Source organism: Zootoca vivipara, chromosome 10, assembly GCF_963506605.1.
Source record: "Zootoca vivipara chromosome 10, rZooViv1.1, whole genome shotgun sequence".
Lineage (NCBI taxonomy): Eukaryota > Metazoa > Chordata > Lepidosauria > Squamata > Lacertidae > Zootoca > Zootoca vivipara.
Window position 1 is genome coordinate 37,263,287 of NC_083285.1, and position 7,505 is coordinate 37,270,791.

The window sequence follows — 7,505 nt, forward strand, 5'->3', positions numbered from 1 at the left end:
CCTCGCCGCCCTTCAACCTCCCTCTCTAGCTGGCAAGCCACCCTCGTCTCCCTCAGTCTTTGGGAGGGAAAAGGAGCAACAACCTGGCGGCGGTGGCGGCGCCCCCCCCCCCCGCCGCCAGCCATCCCATCTCGCAGCATTCCTCAAAACCATTGACTTTTTACCGCTGCTCCATCGCGCCACGCGAAGGTGCCTCAGCCTGACAGACGGAGACAGCTCCAGAGAAGAAGGATCTGGCCGTCTCCCGCCTCGCTGCTTCCCAGCCCCCCCCCCGCCGCATTCTCTTCCCGCTTCAGCTCCCCCACACCCCCAGCCGGGGTGACTGACCCTCTCCCTTTCCAAATTCTGTCCCTGATAACACTTCCCCTTGCCATAGATACTGACAATACCAACTACACGCCAGAGAACCACACCGCTCATCCATGTTCCAGAGATGGTCCACCTGACAAACTCCTCTGATCTGTTGACCCATCTCCTTCCACTATACCTCTCTCTATATCTCCCCCACCACCACCCAATCCTGCTACAAGAGTATTTCAAAACCATCCAATTAACTGCCACAACTGTTATCTTTGGCCACTTCACCCCCTCAGTCCCAGCGTCTCTTCTCTCATCTCCAGTGCTTCCACAGGGGTACTCGGGGGTACTCAGTACCAGTGCACCTCTTTTTGTTGTTGATGAAAAGTGTGGCACTTACTCTAACAACTTCATGGTTATTACCAGACCTATTTTTCTAGAAGACAGGAGTGCCCGGCGTGCTCTGGTCCATGGGGTTACAAAGAGTCGGACACGACTAAACGACTAAACAACAACAACAATTTTTTCTAGAAAAAAGCACTGTGCTCATCTCTGATATCTGAAATCACAGAATTTGAAGATACACAACATGTACCAAGGTATCTACCCTGTAACAACTGCTAGAATACATTTATTTCGCCTGCTGAGAAACCTGTTGGTGACAAGGGAAAAAATAGGCATATAAAAAGAATTCCTGGGTGCGAAGATTCAGGGTTGGGGCAAGTACCCTAAAAATATGCCATTGTGACTTCCAAAGTTCCCCTCTTCTCCCAGCATAGAACAATATCACATGTCTGTGAAGTTAAAAATGGTTACTTGCAAACTCTCCAAATGTCAGGTTCATGTGCTTTTCCATACAGCAGTCAGAAAACACAGGCAGTAAAACTTTGCTTAGTGGTGAAAGTTCCTAAATGATTGGTATAGAAACAGAAGAATGGCTTGAAAGAGCCATGTGGTCTTAGCTGCAGCAACCAGTTAAAAACTTCTTCACCATCAGAGCTTCTCTGGTAGACTGAGGTATAATAGGTTTGATTACCTTCCTTCCAAAGTGAGGAAGCTAAGCCTATTAGGGCAGCTTACTACTATGTGGCCTTAACCCCTTCGTGTATTAATTAGACTTAAGTATGTTGGTTATATGAGGCTGGTCAGCCCACAAAACCCACATACCTGCTGCAAGTGCATAAAGTGAAATGTATACAGTGATACCTCAGGTTACACACGCTTCAGGTTACAGACTCCGCTAACCCAAAAATAGTACCTTGGGTTAAGAATTTTGCTTCAGGATGAGAACAGAAATCATGCGGTGGTGGTGCAGCAGCAGTGGGAGGCCCCATTAGCTAAAGTGGTACCTCAGTTTAAGAACAGTTTCAGGTTAAGAACAGACCTCCGGAACGAATTAAGTTCTTAACCCGAGGTACCACTGTACATGTGTCTACTGCCTTCATTTGTTGTTTTGGTCAGTCATCCTACCACTAAACAATTAAAGATAAAGGTAAAGGGACCCCTGACCATTAGGTCCAGTCGCGGGCGACTCTGGGGTTACGTTGCTCATCATGCTCTATAGGCCGAGGGAGCCAGCATTTGTCCACAGACAGCTTCCAGGTCATGTGGCCAGCATGACTAAGCCGCTTCTGGAGAAACCAGAGCAGCGCACGGAAACGCCGTTTACCTTCCCACTGGAGCGGTACCTATTTATCTACTTGCACTTTGATGTGCTTTCGAACTGCTAGGTACTTTTGAAAAGTACTACATTGAAATCCAAATGATAGTGTCACTAGTAGTCACTTCTCACACCTTGTGACGCATACTGTACAGTGCTAAAATAAAAGCTCTCAAATGACTGCCATTCACCTTGACATTAGGCTGAAATTGAGGTTATTAGGAACATCAGTTTGCTCAGGTCATGTGATAGATAGAACTAGGCTTCTTAAGGTTGTGACAGGCAACCATTCATAGCTGAGACTGTCAAAAACAGTAGCTAGCAAAGAGGAGGAGATTAGATATGTGGTTCTGTGGCAGAAAGTTCCTGTCTAGACATAGACACATATTGACATGCCTGGATGTTTAGAGAAAATGATAGAAGCAAAAACACTTTCTCTTATTATGAAAGTGAGCAATGAAAATAAGATATGCAGAAATGATAATCTTAGCTGTTTTTCTAGTTAATTTAATATAATCAAACAAGATAGAACTAATGCTAAATTATTATAAATATATGGATGATACTATTATGAGAGGGCATAGCTCTCACAGGAGATAGAGGCATATGCATAGCTGCCAAGTTTTCCCTTTTCTCGCGAGGAAGCCTATTCAGCATAAGGGAAAATCCCTTTTTAAAAAGGGATAACTTGGAAGCTATGGGCATATGACTGTGGTTGCTTTTTATCGTAGTGATTAGGTTTTGGAAGGCATTTTAATAGTGACAAAATATAAAAAGTGGCCCATGCTAATGAAGTCAGCTCTTAATAGGCACAATGGGCAGGGGCATATGTCTAAAATAATACAACAACTGTTAATTTTGCTAATATTTGGAGTGCTTGAAAAAATGGTCATAAAATACCATTCTTTCAGTGGTTTATATGATGAGCACAGGCATGGCAAGATTTAAATTGTTAAATGAATAAATGATATATTTAACAAATTTTCATTCCACAGTTAAGAGATTTTCCTCTAGTCCCTGCATCCAGGCTTATTCAGAGGGTGGGGGAAGAAAACAAAATGCATTTGGCTTTTATGGTTCATCACTGAGAGGGCAAAATTACATGGAATCTTAAACTCATGTGATAATATGAAGGAGGGATATGGAGGGAAGAACTGATAAGATAGAAGGGCACTTCCCCTGCCATGCAAATTCCCTCTAGACCATTTTTCACAAAGCCAGGATTATTTTTCTCATAGCCAGTTTCATTTTCCCCATAGCCAGTTTCACAGCTCAGTTTGGGGAAATTGTTCACACAGAGCAGCAGATCTTGATGTCAATCTTTCTTTTCATCCCCTGCCCATGCCTTGTTCCTGGGCTGGCCCTGATTTGCCAAGATGTTTGGAATATGATAACTCCATTGAACATTAGAATGAAGTTTAGGGCACAACTTCAGAACATACTGTATTCTAAGTTCAAATACCACATCAACCCACAACCATTTTCACAGGAGGCAGCAAAAATGTGAAACATACCAACAATGTGATATCTGACTTGAAGACAGCAGAATGAAAATCAGCATGAATGCTCACAGCACTATCATACATTTCTAGTTTGAATCTCACACTGACCTCTAGGCCTCTTTTCAGGCGGCTTGCAGAATATGCAAAACACATCCAAATGTCCTGGTTACAGGTAGGTAGCCGTGTTGGTCTGGATCGAAGTAAAATAAAAAAATTCCTTCAGTAGCACCTTAAAGACCAACTAAGTTTTTATTTCACTGTATCTGAAGAAGTGTGCATGCACACGAAAGCTCATACCAAAATAAAAACTTAGTTGGTCTTTAAGGTGCTACTGAAGGAATTTTTTTATTTTACATCCAAATGTGAAATTTAGCTTGAACATCAAGATCTAGAAATGAAAGTTGGTGTGCATACACACATCACCTTTCTGTGTTTCAGTTTTGAGCTCTAGCACTTGTTTCAAGGTGTAAGGTGCAAAGTAGTTTTACTGTGTTGTTGTTGTTGTTGTTTTATTACTTTCCTTTCAGCAACAGACCCCAGGGCAGCTTACAACAGTTTAAAATTTAAAATTGAAAGCAATTACAATCACAGGTGTAGGGTAGCCCAGAAGGTACACAGTGAGATAGGCCACATTTCAGGTGTCAAAGGCCAGGTTAAAGAGGTGCATCTCCAGCATTTGGCAAAAGCTATACTGTATTGTGAAGAAGACAGATGCACCTTTATGGAGAGTTAATTCCACAACTTAGGTGCTGCCACAGAGAATTCCCTCTCCCAGACCACTTCTGAGGGAGGTAGAACTGCCAAGAGGGCCCCTCTCTGCTGATGTTAACACCTGGGAGAGTCTTTAGGGAATGAGGCAGTCTTTCAGATATTTGGAGCCTATATTGTTCAGGGCTTTAAATGAGCACCTTGAATTGGGCCCAGAAACAAACTGGCAACCAATACAGCTGTTTTAGAAGAGGGCTATTTGAGTTCTGGCCACTGCATTGTGGACCAGTTGAAATTTCTGAGTTGTCTTCTAGGGTAGGGTTGCAATAATCTAATTGTCAAGTTACCAGAGTATAGAGTCCTGTGGCTAAAAAGGGTTGTTACTAGCAAACCAGTCATAGCTGGAAATAGGCACTCCTAGCCAATATCAACAGGGTCACCTCTATATGTTTGCTAAGACCCTCAAAAAGGACTTGAAGAGGTTAGTGAGACAGGACTTAACCTTACAGAAGCCAAGGCTTGTTCTTCTCTATGCTTGGTTATTTTATCTTTAGTCATATTTTCTACCAGTTTTCCCAGAACAGACATTAATTTAACCAGACTGTAATTTCCTGGATCCCTGTCTTAAAATTGGTTTTACACTGGCCACTTTCCAGTCCTCAGGTGTGGAGGCTGCTCTTAGGGACAAGTTATATATTTTTGTGAGAAGATCAGCAATTTCTGTTCGATGGATGCCATCTGGAGTGGGAGATTTGTCAGTTTTTGTTTTGTCTGCTGGACTTAGAACTTCATCTTTCATCACCACTATTTGCTACAGTTCCCCGGACTCCCTTATTACAAAAGTTAGTTCAGACATAGCAATCTGCTCTACGTTTTCCACTGTAAAGACAGATGCAAAGAATTAACTCAGCTTCTCTGCAATCTCCTTATCTTCCTCTAGCACACCTTCGACTCCCTTGCTTTCCAAGGGTCAATTTTCCACTTTCCCACACAAGTTTCCATGCAAATAACTAATAACATGCTCTGCTTGTGTATTTGCCTTCTCAGAAACATGCTTCATTCTTCAGGCTGACTAATTCAGGAAAGAATGAGAAGTATTTTAAACTGACCTTGAATCAGTGTATAATTTGACAGATTAGCCATAATCACTGGTCCCTTCTCCATTGCCTAAATTAGAACTATCTTTTACTGCATGTATTAATAAAGCTTTCATTTAAGAGAATAAAACTAGGGTCAGAAAGTGCATCATCTCCATAAATCAGGCTATATTTTCTCCACTATTTATTTACTGCTTACAGAGAAATGCACTTCATGACTGAAGTTGCTTGAAGTTTTTCTGTTGTTCTCAGTAAGATCTAAGGATCTAACCCTTATATTTTATCAGTCCAAAAGATAATTCATGGAAACCTATATGATAAGAGGGCTTGGGTGAATATTGGCATATTTCCAACATTTATTAATAATATGGATCCTTATTTACCTTAATGAAAGTATTCTATATACCCAGAGTAGCATCATTCAGAAACAAAACTTTTAGCAAGCAATATTCTTTTTGCTTTATGCTAGATCTTGTTGGTCCTCTGGTTATTTTACAGCATTTGTTGAATGTCATTTTAAAGTCTTCAAATCAGGTGGTTTGAGGTTTCTGACATAACCATACAATATAAAAAATTAATAAATCTAGGGCACTGTAATGCTGACCCATGGTGTGCTTTCCCATGAGTTCTGCATACTTTTATTTATTTTGTTAAGAATAATTACTTTTGTTATATATATTTCTTCCCCAAAGTGTACAATTCAGCTTGCTTGCTTGCTTGCTTGCTTGAATCATTTGGAACAACTTTGTCAGTAGGCCCCTTACTGCACCCATTTGCGAATGGTGCAACACTGCAATTGGGATTCATTAGGATCAGAATCCTGAATGAGAACTGGTCCCACATCACAGTAGAAAATTGGTCAGGCCGGCCACTTGGTGTCCTCCATATTTATGATTCTATAACACTCGTTTCGTTATTGCAAACCATGTCACAGTATTCTTCTGAAGGCTCTTAGCTGAAGCGGGCCCTGAACCACACAGAAAGGTACTGCTGGATGACTAACCAAGGATGTGGTGATGGCAAGATGTACTGCTACTTCACCACAATTTCATGTCACAGAACAGGCATGGCAGTGTGTTCTTATGGCATTGCATGCTTAATGGTGGTGGTGGTTGGTGTTGTTGTTGTTGGTGGTGGTGGTGGTATCCCAGTGGCTCCTGCTTGGTAGAACAGGTAGAACGTTTCTGTATGCATGTGGTTGGGATGGGGTCAGGTAGGTTGATATTATGGATATTATTAGAGCTTTTCCCTTTCATCATGTGTAGACTGACTCCTTCTGTGCCAGGCTGATGTGCAGATATCATTGGCATGCCATTCTGTGATTGGTGATGTTGCCATGCTGGAGATCTGGCTGGCAGGGTTGCTTGGTTCTGTTTTTTTGTTCTGTGTTTGTTTTCTCATCAGCTTTTGTGTGGATGAGTGTAGGAGATCCTGACTAACACTGTAATCCTAATCATGTGTACTCACAAGTCCTATTTAACTCAATGGTACTTATTCTCAGGTAAGTGGAGCCTAGGTTGCACCATATTCCACCTGTATTGCGTTGGTGGAGGAACAATAGGATTGCCTGGCTGGCTGCTCTGCCATTGAAATTGGTGGTGCTTAGGTCCTGCCCTAATTTTAGAAGCAACTGTTTGGCTATGATACTTTATTTGCTTTCCCATTTAAGTTGATTTGAATTGTAAGCATATTTTTGAGAAGAATTTGAAAAATGGGAACAATAAGGTTTATTTTTTAACTACAAGTCTGATCAAAGATCACTTTTTATATATTGGTATTTGTATAGGTATGCAGCATTCTTGTTATTGTTTAACAAGATGTCTTTGCACAGGGTTCAGTTATTCAGATTCTTTTGGCTACTTGAAGTAGTGTCATGTGTTTTTAGTTTGTTTCTGCCAATGTCGTGATTATTTTTCTCTCTGAACTTGAAACTCAATCTGATACTAAGTGTTCTGCTATACAATGGACGCCTTGCTTTCTAGTGCAAAAATAATACAAAATTACTCTAACAGAAGTAATAATGGGGGGAATTTAAAAACACCCTGACCCTAAATGCCTTACTTGACATTTGATTGCAATTGGACAGATTTTCAGCTTCAGTAAAGATGATTAGTATAATAGTCAGGTGATAGGTGTCTATTATCATATCAGTTTGAATTGCAGTCAGACTGGAAGGTAATATTACACAGCTTGAGACTTCTAGACTTGTACTGTTTGGGGACAGGAGAAAGGGGCTGATCC